The 14115-nt window shown below is 44.0% G+C and overlaps 1 protein-coding gene across 4 annotated transcripts in view; it reads left to right on the plus strand.

Annotated features, from left to right (window-relative positions):
• Positions 1-14115, plus strand: part of VWA8 (von Willebrand factor A domain containing 8) — a 271730-nt gene that overhangs the window by 129922 nt on the left and 127693 nt on the right. The window lies entirely within an intron of this gene.

Genomic DNA, 14115 nt, shown 5'->3' on the forward strand with positions numbered 1-14115 from the left:
AGGCAATTGACAGTGTTTAAACCATCCCCATAATCATCTCTCGCATCTTCCAGGCACACTTTCTACAATGCCTGTAGAACTGAAAATCCACTTTTTGAGCAAGACACCTAAGAGGGTCATGGCAGTGAAGCTACAGACATTCTTGAAGGAAACAGATTGTCTAGACCCATTTCAATCTGGATTCATACCTAGGTTTGAGACCAAACTGGCCTTGGTGGCTCTGACAGATGTCTTTTATCAGAAAAGAGACAGGGAGTATGTGTCGCTGGTCCTTCTGCTCAGTCTCTGAGACAAATAGTGGTAACGAGAGAGGAAGTTCTAAGCTTAATGGACAATATAAAAACTGACAAATCACCGGGCCCGGATGGCATCCACCCGAGAGTTCTCAAAGAACTCAAAGGTGAAATTGCTGATCTGCTAACTAAAATATGTAACTTGTCCCTTGGGTCCTCCTCCGTGCCTGAGGACTGGAAAGTGGCAAATGTAACGCCAATCTTCAAAAAGGGATCCAGAGGGGATCCCGGAAATTACAGGCCAGTTAGCTTAACTTCTGTCCCTGGAAAACTGGTAGAAAGTATTATTAAAGCTAGATTAACTAAGCACATAGAAGAACAAGCCTTGCTGAAGCAGAGCCAGCATGGTTTCTGCAAGGGAAAGTCCTGTCTCAGTAACCTATTAGAATTCTTTGAGAGTGTCAACAAGCATATAGATAGAGGTGATCCAGTGGACATAGTGTACTTAGACTTTCAAAAAGCGTTTGACAAGGTACCTCACCAAAGGCTTCTGAGGAAGCTTAGCAGTCATGGAATAAGAGGAGAGGTCCTCTTGTGGATAAGGAATTGGTTAAGAAGCAGAAAGCAGAGAGTAGGAATAAACGGACAGTTCTCCCAATGGAGGGCTGTAGAAAGTGGAGTCCCACAAGGATCGGTATTGGGACCTGTACTTTTCAACTTGTTCATTAATGACCTAGAATTAGGAGTGAGCAGTGAAGTAGCCAAGTTTGCTGACGACACTAAATTGTTCAGGGTTGTTAAAACAAAAAGGGATTGCGAAGAGCTCCAAAAAGACCTCTCCAAACTGAGTGAATGGGCGGAAAAATGGCAAATGCAATTCAATATAAACAAGTGTAAAATTATGCATATTGGAGCAAAAAATCTGAATTTCACATATACGCTCATGGGGTCTGAACTGGCGGTGACTGACCAGGAGAGAGACCTCGGGGTTGTAGTGGACAGCACGATGAAAATGTCGACCCAGTGTGCGGCAGCTGTGAAAAAGGCAAATTCCATGCTAGCGATAATTAGGAAAGGTATTGAAAATAAAACAGCCGATATCATAATGCCGTTGTATAAATCTATGGTGCGGCCGCATTTGGAATACTGTGTACAGTTCTGGTCGCCTCATCTCAAAAAGGATATTATAGAGTTGGAAAAGGTTCAGAAGAGGGCAACCAGAATGATCAAGGGGATGGAGCGACTCCCTTACGAGGAAAGGTTGCAGCATTTGGGGCTTTTTAGTTTAGAGAAAAGGCGGGTCAGAGGAGACATGATAGAAGTGTATAAAATTATGCATGGCATTGAGAAAGTGGATAGAGAAAAGTTCTTCTCCCTCTCTCATAATACTAGAACTCGTGGACATTCAAAGAAGCTGAATGTTGGAAGATTCAGGACAGACAAAAGGAAGTACTTCTTTACTCAGCGCATAGTTAAACTATGGAATTTGCTCCCACAAGATGCAGTAATGGCCACCAGCTTGGATGGCTTTAAAAGAAGATTAGACAAATTCATGGAGGACAGGGCTATCAATGGCTACTAGCCATGATGGCTGTGCTCTGCCACCCTAGTCAGAGGCAGCATGCTTCTGAAAACCAGTTGCCGGAAGCCTCAGGAGGGGAGAGTGTTCTTGCACTCGGGTCCTGCTTGCAGGCTTCCCCCAGGCACCTGGTTGGCCACTGTGAGAACAGGATGCTGGACTAGATGGGCCACTGGCCTGATCCAGCAGGCTCTTCTTATGTTCTTATGTTCTTATGGCCTTTTAATACCATTGACCATGGTATGTTGGACCATCTCCAGGATATGGGTATCAGGGGCACATTGTTCTGCAACGGTTCTCTTTCCAATCTCCAGGGACAGATCCAGAAGACAGCACTGTATGAATGTTTCTTGTCTCCAATGTTATTTAACATCCATATGAAACAGCTGGGAGCCATCAGGAGAAGATACAGAGTGAGGTACCATCGTCAGTACGCTGATGATATATCTCTGTAACATCTGAACCAGGAGTGGTTGTGCAGGCCCTGGTCCAGAGTCTGGATGCTAGAAATGCCCTGGATGATTAGGAGTTCCAAAATATTCAAACGAAGTAGGCAAGCTACTGGGGCATAAAGCTGAAGGGAGAGGAGGATTTTTTTAATTTCACCACCTCATGTGAGATGGTTCTCAAAATCTCGGTTTGGAATATTATCCCATTGGCAACAGCAAAACCTTTTTTCTCCACCTCTCTTCCCTCCTGTTTCAAAAGCCATCATGTTTCTTTTCTTCCTCTTTTTCTCAAGCAAAATGTACCAAGCACAATATGAGAAGAAGTTTGGCCCTTTTGCTTATAATCGCTCAGTACATTTTGTCTCAGTCCTGACAATGCTTAGAGGAAGCCATCTTGACTGGCTGGAACTAAAAACGGATGTGCCAAGTAGTTTTATCAGCAAATGAGAAATTCTCAAAAAACATTCAGTACATTCTTGGCAGCAAGCATAGTTGGTAACTGAATTCTGTCATCAAATTCTGGCTTGGAAAGCACTTCTTTTCTTTTTGAGCTGGCATTTCCCCCCGTGTCATTACCTATTCAAGGGTCAACTTTCGCACATGCCAATCAATTCCTGTGTTAAACCATGATTATTATTATCAATCCTAGTATATCATACCAATATTATAATACAATCCTTTAGGCACAACAGCACAAAATAATAATGTTTTATTGCCTGATCAGCAGCCAGTGTTTAGAGAGTTGAAATTTCAGGGACAATTTAGGGTAAGAAATATGATTTGCGTAAAGCAGGCGTAGAGAGACTCTGGCCCATAGGCCAAACTTTGCCCACCAGGGGTCCAAATTTGGCCTACAAAACCTTCCCTCAAACCACAGCCACCTGTTGAACATCTCTCAAAAGCACAGTTGGAGACAAATATGATGTGGGGGGGGGAGGAAAAATCCTGTGGTGATCAAGCTCCTTGGGTGTGGAGGTAGGCATTGAGAGCTTACTTGATGAGGCACTCCCACTTTGCCTGATCTTAGAAAAGACTAGGTACATCCCAAAAATTCTGCACTGGCTGAACACCTTGGCACAGCAGGTACTGATCAAGATCCCTGAAACAAGAAGTCCCATAAAGGACACAAAAGACATCCATGCAAGAATTGCTCCAGAGGCCAATCCAGCTGCTCAGGAGATACTCAGATATCCCCGTGCTATAGGCCAGGTATTAGTTGTCCTAGGATTATTTGCAATAAACCCCATTGTGTATAAATTCTGGTCTCCTAGATTTTGGAGGGGGAAGATGGAGGCTACTGCCCAATAAAGTCATTGTCTAGGCTTCCCAGGCTGGTGGGACAGGGAACAGAAGGGGCACTGACTTAATTGAGAAACCCACCCTATGGGTTCTTCCAAAAATGGTTGTTGTTGAAGACAACTAGCCTTCATAAACAATGAAACTTACAATAGGGCCTCATTGATTGATATCAACATGTATAGATAAAGATGCTCTATAAAAAGAAATCTTACCAGTTGTTTCCATAAAACCAATAAATTGTAAAGAACTTTAAATTCAGTTAAAATTTAAACCACTAGCTGGATACATAGTACACCAGTTTTCAAAGATCCACACTAGTTGTCAGTTTGCTTCTGGAGCCAATTCAAGGTGTTGTTAACATATCAAGCCCTAAACAACTTGGGCTCCAGATATCTGATGGAGTGTCTCCTGCTATCTCAACCATCAAGATCTGTGGGAGAGGCTCTACTCGTATTGCTGCTGCCAAAAATGGTTCAGCTGGTGGCAGTGCAGTAGGCCCCTAAGCAGTTTTTGGAATGCTGTCCTCTCTGAGGTGTGTCTTGTACCAACATTATACAGCTTTCGTTGGCAATACCTTTTTGCCCAGCTTTTTGGAGGAGTGAGGTGAAACAATGTTTTCATCAACTCTACCTCCATTATGCTGTTGTGTTTTTTGTAATATGGTGATTGATTTAAGATTTCTGTAATGTTACCATTTTTAAAAAATGTAAACTGCCTAGGGACCCTTGGATGAAGGGCAGATAAACAGATAAATAAATACCATGTATTCCTACATTAAATGTGTAGGGCTTTAAAGGTTAAAATGAGCACCTTGAATTGAACTTAGAAACAAACTGGTAGCCCAGTGAAGTTGTTTTAAAACAGGAGAAATAGGCTCATGTCTCACTTCAGTCCATAATTGAGCTGCATTTTTTTTCTCAGTTACATTTGTTATGAAATCCAAAACAAAACTTAGAACTTGTTCTTGCTGGCCATAGAAGAAGGGACCTGTTACCAGGGTTAGCATTTGGTAGAGCATTGCTCAACGTACATGAGATACATTTGGTGTGCACAGCTCTTGTATTTTATTCATAGCTGCAAGGCAGAAGGCATGTTGCGGGAATCTTCTGCCAAGGTTGCGGCATTCCTGGCAATGAGTGTTGAAGGCAAGAAAATATTAGAAGCAAAAGTGAATGATGTATTAAGGTTGAGACCATTAATTGAATCTCTGAGAGACAAACAAAAGTTTGCAATCTCTTGTTAAAGCATTTGGGACCTACCTCTCAGTCATTAGTTCCATTACAGAATATTCAAGCTTTGTTATGTTCCTGTGGGCCTGCACCAAGTTCAGGATAGTTTAGAAAAACGCCAATGCAAGAGGAATCCCTTGAAGGCACTGCATATGCTGATCCTCTAATGAAGAGACACCTTCCCAAAATTAAGTGCACTATTTTACCATCCACTGTCCTTTACCTTTTGAGTTCTGATGTGTCATGTGTGTCAAAATATTTGAATGATGTTTTCTGATCTGCTTCATGCACAGATTTAATTCCCGTGGCTTAATTTCTCCTTTTGATCTGGAAGAGCAGAAATATGATTTGCTAACTTATGATTATTGAGGCAGGTTAAATGGTCATAACAAATGTATCTTTTTAAACTCAGTCAAAATTTAAGTGCCCGACATAAAATATTTCAAAGCCTTGAAAGGATTAAAGCTATCAAATTAATATTGTAACAGTTAGTGCTGAAAAAGATGGCCAACCCTGGTCTGTGCTTATTGAGGGAAACGTAGTAGCAGCTAGGAAACACCCAATTTGTAGAAGTTAACAACCTTTGATATTGCTTTGGAATCTTTTGTCATGACTCTTGAACTTTGACTACCAAGGAAATACTCAGTGACAACATGTGAGTGATTTTTAAGATGGGGAAAATCTGCCATCCTAGGGTCCTCAAAGAAGAGAACATGCAGCCATAGATCTCAAGGATAACTGCCGTCACCCTAACCTACCCTCTCTTATCCGTCATCTGCAATAAGAGGCCTGCCTTTTGGCTTCTCATTGGCTCTGAAGTGTTGATGAGTTTATCTCTCTTGCATTTCTATTTGGTGTCTTCCCTTACTTGGACATCTCAACAACATCTTGATGATCTCAGTGTTCCCATGGAAGTGACCATCGTGCTTACAGTAAGCATGGTGCGGTCTAAACGGCTGCAATTTTGTAATGAAATGGATAAACTCATTCCCTGACTAGTCTTCTGCATCTGTTCTTCTCAGAGTTGCCAGATAAATCATTTTAGGCAAAGACCCTTCTGTTCAAGGGAGATATTTTCAAACTCATCTTGCTTTCTGAACAGGTTTGCCTGAATTATTTTTTGCCAGATTCCCGGGCAGTACAGTCTTGAGCACTGGGAAAATAGTTTTATATTTGGCCCCTAGCATACCCTCCTCCCTTTCATGTTTACTTATTCTGTCTTTGGACCTGAGTTTTTTTAGCTCTCACAGCTCTCCAAAGTCAGCTGGGCTCGCAGCTTTCATTAAACATTTTAACTTGTCACATCTGACCAGCATTGTTTACTGCCAGCTGAGGCAAAGAGCAGGCTTTTTGAGAGCCATGAGCCCTTCTGTCTAGGGTTAGCTGCATGGAAGCAGGGGCTCCTCTTCTCAGTCCGCTTGCTCACCATCTCACTTCACCCAATCCAATTCCAGAGAGAGAGAGGGTAGACAAGTGAACAGGTGGGGCTCTGGCTGTTGTTCCCTTGCTTGTCTGCTTGCGTGCCAGCATAGTAAGATAAGCAGCCACAATCCTAAACAGCTTGCTTGCTTACCTGCCTTCTTTCCCAGATTGAGTTAGTGAGCAATGGTGCTCAGAAGGGAGGGAGGGCAGAGCGCCTCTCAGAGGGCATCTTTGCAGAACTCCCCCCCCAAATTACAACTGGTTCTGCTTGCATTTACAAAATCCAAACAGCAGGAAGGTTTCTCTTTTTTATTAAACCTTTTTTCTGATATGTCTCAGCAGATGACTACCAGTTGCTTAGGGTCACACAGGAGAAGAGATTCTAGTATGGCTGGCCACTGTCATGGAGGCTGTACCAGTTGGACCTTTGGTGTTATCTTTATTAGCATGATATTTAGCAATAGTCCCTGGGGTCTTACATATTTCCAAGTCTGTTAATTCAGTATTAAATTTATAATACTTAAAAGGAAATAACACATTTTGCTTTATGACTATTAAAATATATGCAAATTTATTTTGCCTAATTGATGCGCCTCGGTGAGCCAGACATTAAAAAAATACAGCAGGCAATCACCTGCTGAAAAAAAAATTAAACTTACCATAATGACAATATTTCCTTGAGTAGATCAAGACAAAACTTCAGGACTTGTAAAGGGACCTGTAGGCTTGACAGTGCCATGAGCACCCTCCAAATTCTGTCACTTTCTATCCCACGCTGGATTCCTGTCTCTTCCATCCCCTGCTGTCTTCAGGACGGCTAAGACAGACGTGAAAGTAATGCATGGAACAAATATGTTTGGCTTGCTGGATGCCTGGATGCACCTGACCATTAAAACACCAGTTATAGTCTGGAACCTTCTATAACCACAGGCAAGATAGCAGACACTAAAGAGCACGCTGATGGGGCTCATCCAAACTCTAATAATTCAAGTTGAGTTTCAGATCTTTTGGCCTTGAAGCCTAAGACAAAAGAGAGCCAGGAAAATAGCTTCTTGGTCTTTATAACAACAATAAGACAGAGTCTCCTTTCAAGCCTGAATTGGTAAAACATAAATGGAATTTTCATTGCTGGCCTATCATCATCTAAGTGAGAATGATCTGTCCCTCTGCTTCATGTCTACTATTTGCAGTTATCTGCCAATCATAAATCAATATTGGCTTAAATGATGTAACACCCGCCTTCCAAAATCTTAATATCCAAAAAGAGGATGTAGTCACCCAACAATGACCATCCTTACAAACCTAGATAGATTTTTATTACTATATTTTAACCAGAGCATCATGTTAGCCATTCCACCACGACCACCACCCCCAATCAAACAAGACTCCTTGTTGAAAGCCAGCAGAGCATGTTCTGTTTGCTGCTGACCATACAAAGAGCAGTTCTGTAGGTCAGAACAACCCTCAGGAAATCCTGCATTATTCCAGATACTGCTCTAACTATATGTAAATATTATGCAGCATTATGCAGCACAAATTGCCTTGTGACTTATCCATGCATACTTGCTCCTCATGGGCTCAGTCATGGCATCCTCTGCAATAATGAGCTGGGGAATGTCCAAGCTGTGGTTGTAAAAAGCGGCAACCTAAGAACATAAGAAGAGCCTGCTGGATCAGGCCAGTGGCCCATCTAGTCCAGCATCCTATTCTCACAGTTGCCAACCAGGTGCCTGGGGGAAGCCTGCAAGCAGGACCCGAGTGCAAGAACACTCTCCCCTCCTGAGGCTTCCAGCAACTGGTTTTCAGAAGCATGCTGCCACTGACTAGGGTGGCAGAGCACAGCCATCATGGCTAGTAGCCATTGATAGCCCTGTCCTCCATGAATTTGTCTAATCTTCTTTTAAAGCCATCCAAGCTGGTGGCCATTACTGCATCTTGTGGGAGCAAATTCCATAGTTTAACTATGCACTGAGTAAAGAAGTACTTCCTTTTGTCTGTCCTGAATCTTCCAACATTCAGCTTCTTTGAATGTCCACGAGTTCTAGTATTATGAGAGAGGGAGAAGAACTTTTCTCTATCCACTTTCTCAATGCCATGCATAATTTTATACACTTCTATCATGTCTCCTCTGACCCGCCTTTTCTCTAAACTAAAAAGCCCCAAATGCTGCAACCTTTCCTCGTAAGGGAGTCGCTCCATCCCCTTGATCATTCTGGTTGCCCTCTTCTGAACCTTTTCCAACTCTATAATATCCTTTTTGAGATGAGGCGACCAGAACTGTACACAGTATTCCAAATGCGGCCGCACCATAGATTTATACAACATCATTATGATATCGGCTGTTTTATTTTCAATACCTTTCCTAATTATCGCTAGCATGGAATTTGCCTTTTTCACAGCTGCCGCACACTGGGTCGACATTTTCATCGTGCTGTCCACTACAACCCCGAGGTCTCTCTCCTGGTCAGTCACCGCCAGTTCAGACCCCATGAGCGTATATGTGAAATTCAGATTTTTTGCTCCAATATGCATAATTTTACACTTGTTTATATTGAATTGCATTTGCCATTTTTCCGCCCATTCACTCAGTTTGGAGAGGTCTTTTTGGAGCTCTTCGCAATCCCTTTTTGTTTTAACAACCCTGAACAATTTAGTGTCGTCAGCAAACTTGGCCACTTCACTGCTCACTCCTAATTCTAGGTCATTAATGAACAAGTTGAAAAGTACAGGTCCCAATACCGATCCTTGAGGGACTCCACTTTCTACAGCCCTCCATTGGGAGAACTGTCCGTTTATTCCTACTCTCTGCTTTCTGCTTCTTAACCAATTCCTTATCCACAAGAGGACCTCTCCTCTTATTCCATGACTGCTAAGCTTCCTCAGAAGCCTTTGGTGAGGTACCTTGTCAAACGCTTTTTGAAAGTCTAAGTACACTATGTCCACTGGATCACCTCTATCTATATGCTTGTTGACACTCTCAAAGAATTCTAATAGGTTACTGAGACAGGACTTTCCCTTGCAGAAGCCATGCTGGCTCTGCTTCAGCAAGGCTTGTTCTTCTATGTGCTTAGTTAATCTAGCTTTAATAATACTTTCTACCAGTTTTCCAGGGACAGAAGTTAAGCTAACTGGCCTGTAATTTCCGGGATCCCCTCTGGATCCCTTTTTGAAGATTGGCGTTACATTTGCCACTTTCCAGTCCTCAGGCACGGAGGAGGACCCGAGGGACAAGTTACATATTTTAGTTAGCAGATCAGCAATTTCACCTTTGAGTTCTTTGAGAACTCTCGGGTGGATGCCATCCGGGCCCGGTGATTTGTCAGTTTTTATATTGTCCATTAAGCTTAGAACTTCCTCTCTCGTTACCACTATTTGTCTTAGTTCCTCAGAATCCCTTCCTGCAAATGTTAGTTCAGGTTCAGGGATCTGCCCTATATCTTCCACTGTGAAGACAGATGCAAAGAATTCATTTAGCTTCTCTGCAATCTCCTTATCGTTCTTTAGTACACCTTTGACTCCCTTATCATCCAAGGGTCCAATTGTCTCCCTAGATGGTCTCCTGCTTTGAATGTATTTATAGATTTTTTTGTTGTTGGTTTTTATGTTCTTAGCAATGTGCTCCTCAAATTCTTTTTTCGCATCCCTTATTGTCTTCTTGCATTTCTTTTGCCAGAGTTTGTGTTCTTTTTTATTTTCTTCATTCGGACAAGACTTCCATTTTCTGAAGGAAGACTTTCTGCCTCTAAGAGCTTCCTTGACTTTGCTCGTTAACCATGCTGGCATCTTCTTGGCCCTGGCAGTACCTTTTCTGATCTGCGGTATGCACTCGTTGAGCTTCTAATATAGTGTTTTTAAACAACTTCCAAGCATTTTTGAGTGATGTGGCCCTCTGGACTTTGTTTTTCAGCTTTCTTTTTACCAATCCCCTCATTTTTGTGAAGTTTCCTCTTTTGAAGTCAAATGTGACCGTGTTGGATTTTCTTGGCAATTGGCCAGTTACATGTATGTTTAATTTAATAGCACTGTGGTCACTGCTCCCAATCGGTTCAACAACACTTACATCTCGCACCAGGTCCCGGTCCCCACTGAGGATTAAGTCCAGGGTTGCCATCCCTCTGGTCGGTTCCATGACCAACTGGTCTAGGGAATAGTCATTTAGAATATCTAGAAACTTTGCTTCTTTGTCATGACTGGAACACATATGCGGCCAGTCTATGTCCGGGTAGTTGAAGTCACCCATTACTACCACATTTCCTAGTTTGGATGCTTCCTCAATTTCATATCTCATCTCCAGGTCTCCCTGAGCATTTTGATCAGGGGGACGATAGATCGTTCCCAGTATTAAGTCCCTCCTGGGGCATGGTATCACCACCCACAACGATTCTGTGGAGGAGTCCGCCTCTTTTGGGGTTTCGAGCTTGCTGGATTCAATGCCTTCTTTCACGTATAGAGCGACTCCGCCACCAATAGGTCCTTCCCTGTCCTTCCGATATAGTTTACATCCAGGGATAACCGCATCCCACTGGTTTTCTCCATTCCACCAGGTCTCCGTTATGCTCACTATATCAATGCTCTCCTCTAAGACCAAGCACTCCAGTTCTCCCATCTTGGTTCGGAGGCTCCTAGCATTAGCGTACAGGCACTTGTAAGCAGTGTCTCTCTTCAAGTGTCTTTGGCACTTGTAGTTTGGCCTGTGGTAATTTTGCTCTTCTGAATTTATATCCTGTGCCCCTGCTCTCACAATGCCTACTTCTAGGCCTACCCCTTTTAAAATTTCATCATTTATTTGGTTTTTATCCCAGGGGGGAGGTTTATTCCGAACCAGACCTTTCTCAGCTCCTGTCGGGTTTCCCCCCTCAGTCAGTTTAAAAGCTGCTCTGCTACCTTTTTAATTTTAAGTGCCAGCAGTCTGGTTCCATTCTGGTTCAAGTGGAGCCCGTCCCTTTTGTACAGGCCCGGCTTGTCCCAAAATGTTCCCCAGTGCCTAACAAATCCAAACCCTTCCACCCGACACCATCGTCTCATCCACGCATTGAGACTGCGAAGCTGGGCCTGTCTGGCTGGTCCTGCGCGTGGAACCGGTAGCATTTCAGAGAAAGCCACCTTGGGAGGTCCTGGCTTTCAGCATCCTACCTAGCAACCTAAATTTTGCTTCCAGGACCTCACGGCTGCATTTCCCCATGTCGTTGGTGCCAACGTGCACCACGACCACTGACTCCTTCCCAGCACTGTCTACCAAACTATCTAAATGACGGGCAATATCCGCAACCTTCGCACCAGGCAGGCAAAACACCTTGCGGTCTACACGCCCATCACACACCCCACTGTCTATGTTCCTAATGATCGAATCACCCACTACAAGGATCCCTCCACCCCCTGGAGATATATCCTCGGCACGAGAGGATAGCTGCTCATCCCCCAAGGAATGGGTCCCTTCTAAGGGATCGTTTCCCTCTTCCTCAGCTGGATGCTCTCCTTCCCCGAGACCATCGTTCTCCATGATAGCAGGAGAGCTATCATCGTTGGAGTGGCACACAGCTATAACGTCCCTGAAAGCCTCCTCCACACACCTCTCTGCCTCTCTCAGCTTTTCCAGGTCCGCCACCTTGGCCTCAAGGAAATGAAGTCGTTCCCGGAGAGCCAGGAGCTCATTGCACCGAGAGCACACCCACGACTTCTGTCCAACAGGCAGATAGTCGTACATGCTGCAGGCGGTGCAAAACACTGGAAAGCCCCCACACCCCTGCTGGCTTCTTACCTGCATAGTTTTGTTTAAGGTTTATTACGTCAATGGGTTGGAGACTGCGGTTTAGTTGAGGTCAGGGAACAGAAGGGCAGAGTGGGGGGGCCTGGCCTCCTCGCCCTGGCCTCCTCGCCCTGGCCTCCTCGCCCTGGCCTCCTCGCCCTGGCCTCCTCGCCCTGGCCTCCTCGCCCTGGCCTCCTCGCCCTGGCCTCCTCGCCCTGCTGCTGCACTCACTCTGCTGCTGCACTCACTCTGCTGCTTAACTCGCCTTGACGCTTTGTCAGCTGGGGCTTCCTCTAGCTCGTGGAGCAGGCTCCCTCGCTAGGGTGCTCTGACTTTATAAGTGTGGCTGGTTCCTCCCAGCTACTGCTGCCAGCCAAAGATGTGTTACTTGAGGCTGATGGCTATCAGCTGGGGCTTAACTCTTTAGTATTCTCTCAGGCTTCCTTCCTTTGAAGACAGGCTTCCTTCCTGAGCGAGGGGCGGGGCTGTTTAAGCTTTTGGCTGCTTTTAAACTAAGGAAGGGGCTGCGACTTCCAGGCAAGTCTTTTTTGTTTGTTGTTTTCCCACCTAGAACAGCCTGATCTTTCTTTAACCTAGGGAAACAGAGCTTGTGGTTGTGTTTCAGGAAGGCTGAAGCTGCCCTTTTTAGCAAGGACTGAGCTGACTCTCTCCCTGTATGTGTCGGTGGAGTTTCCTTTCCCCCCTTCTCTCCGACTGGAATTTAGCCTTGTTTACAGTGTCCCCTGAAGCTTTCCTGCTAGGGTGGTGTTGAAAACTAGCTTTCTATAGGCTTCCTTCTCCTAGGATCTGTCTCCTAAGATATAGGTTCTTTCAGGATTTGGCTCCTAGCTCAGGGTGACCTTGGGCTGCCCTTATTACTTATTGCTCTGAGCTGTTTTACTTCAATTAAATAATGGAATAAATGGGAGCTACTTACCCTCTTTTCGCTCTGCTGCTTAACTCGCCTTGACGCTTCGTCAGCTGAGGCTCCCTCTAGCTCCCTCTAGTCTTTTGATTACTCCTTTATAACATACTACATGTGTAAACATGGTCAGATGCTGCTGTAGCATGAGGATCTCTTGTCACCCTCTTTCCCTCCCCCTCCCTTAAAGGAACTCTCTCTGTGCTTTCCTCTAGATAAAACTCTTACTTTTTTTTCAAATGTAGCATGTAGAATCATAGAGAAAACAAGGTGACACATCTATAGCTGTTGTCCTCTGGGTGCTTTGTTATTTTGCCTACCTGCTCCACAACAAAAGCTGAGTTTTCTGATCAGGAGAGAACCGAGTGCTTTCTCCACCACCACCCCATGCGTACTCAGTATAAATTGGTCAGTACAGGGAGGGAGGCACATCAGAATTCTGGCACTCCTACATCTGTGATCACCAAAAACACTGAAAGAACAGTTAACAGTACAGAACCCTATTATCTGAGCTGTACATTTCCTTTTTCCCATTTGCTGAAGTAATTATTTTGTCACTGCCCCCCTCCCAACACACAATAAACATTGAAAAGGAACATCTGCCCCTTAAAGTCAAGATTGTCTTCTTATCTGGTTCAATTGAAACTAACAGTTGTTAACATTGGAGGTCTAGCAGGTTTGAAAAACTTTATCTTAACCAATATGTAGTGGATTCCTTTGTGTCCCAGTTCTACTGAAAGTGTGCCCAGACAACTCACCCACTCTAATTTTAAGTCCTGACTGTATTCTGTGACAGGTGGGAAATGTGCTAAGTGCTTCTACTAGTGTAGACCCTGTCATTAAATGGGAATGCTTCATCAGTTAGTGTCATTAATGAAAACTGGTCCAGATGCATGGGGGACCGACCATTCACATAATTTCTGGCTAGTCTCTCTTTGCTCTTTTCAACTCCTCAAAATCTCTACCTTCCCCCCCGCAAAAAAACAAACAAAAAACCCCCAACTTACCCTCCTCTTTAAACTCAATTTCACAGAACTCCTTTAGTGGGTCTTTAATGTTGTGGCATCAAGACTTTGGAATTCCCTCCCCTTAAATATTAGACAGGCACCATCTCGGTTATCTTTTTGGTGCCTACTGAAGACCTTCCTCTTTCAACAAGCCTTTTGAGTAGAGACCTTATCCCAGTCTGTCTTTGCTGGAATGCCCTTTTAAGATGTTTCGTTTTAATATGTTTAT

Source organism: Rhineura floridana, chromosome 5 (assembly GCF_030035675.1).
Source record: "Rhineura floridana isolate rRhiFlo1 chromosome 5, rRhiFlo1.hap2, whole genome shotgun sequence".
NCBI classification, from domain to species: Eukaryota; Metazoa; Chordata; class Lepidosauria; order Squamata; family Rhineuridae; genus Rhineura; species Rhineura floridana.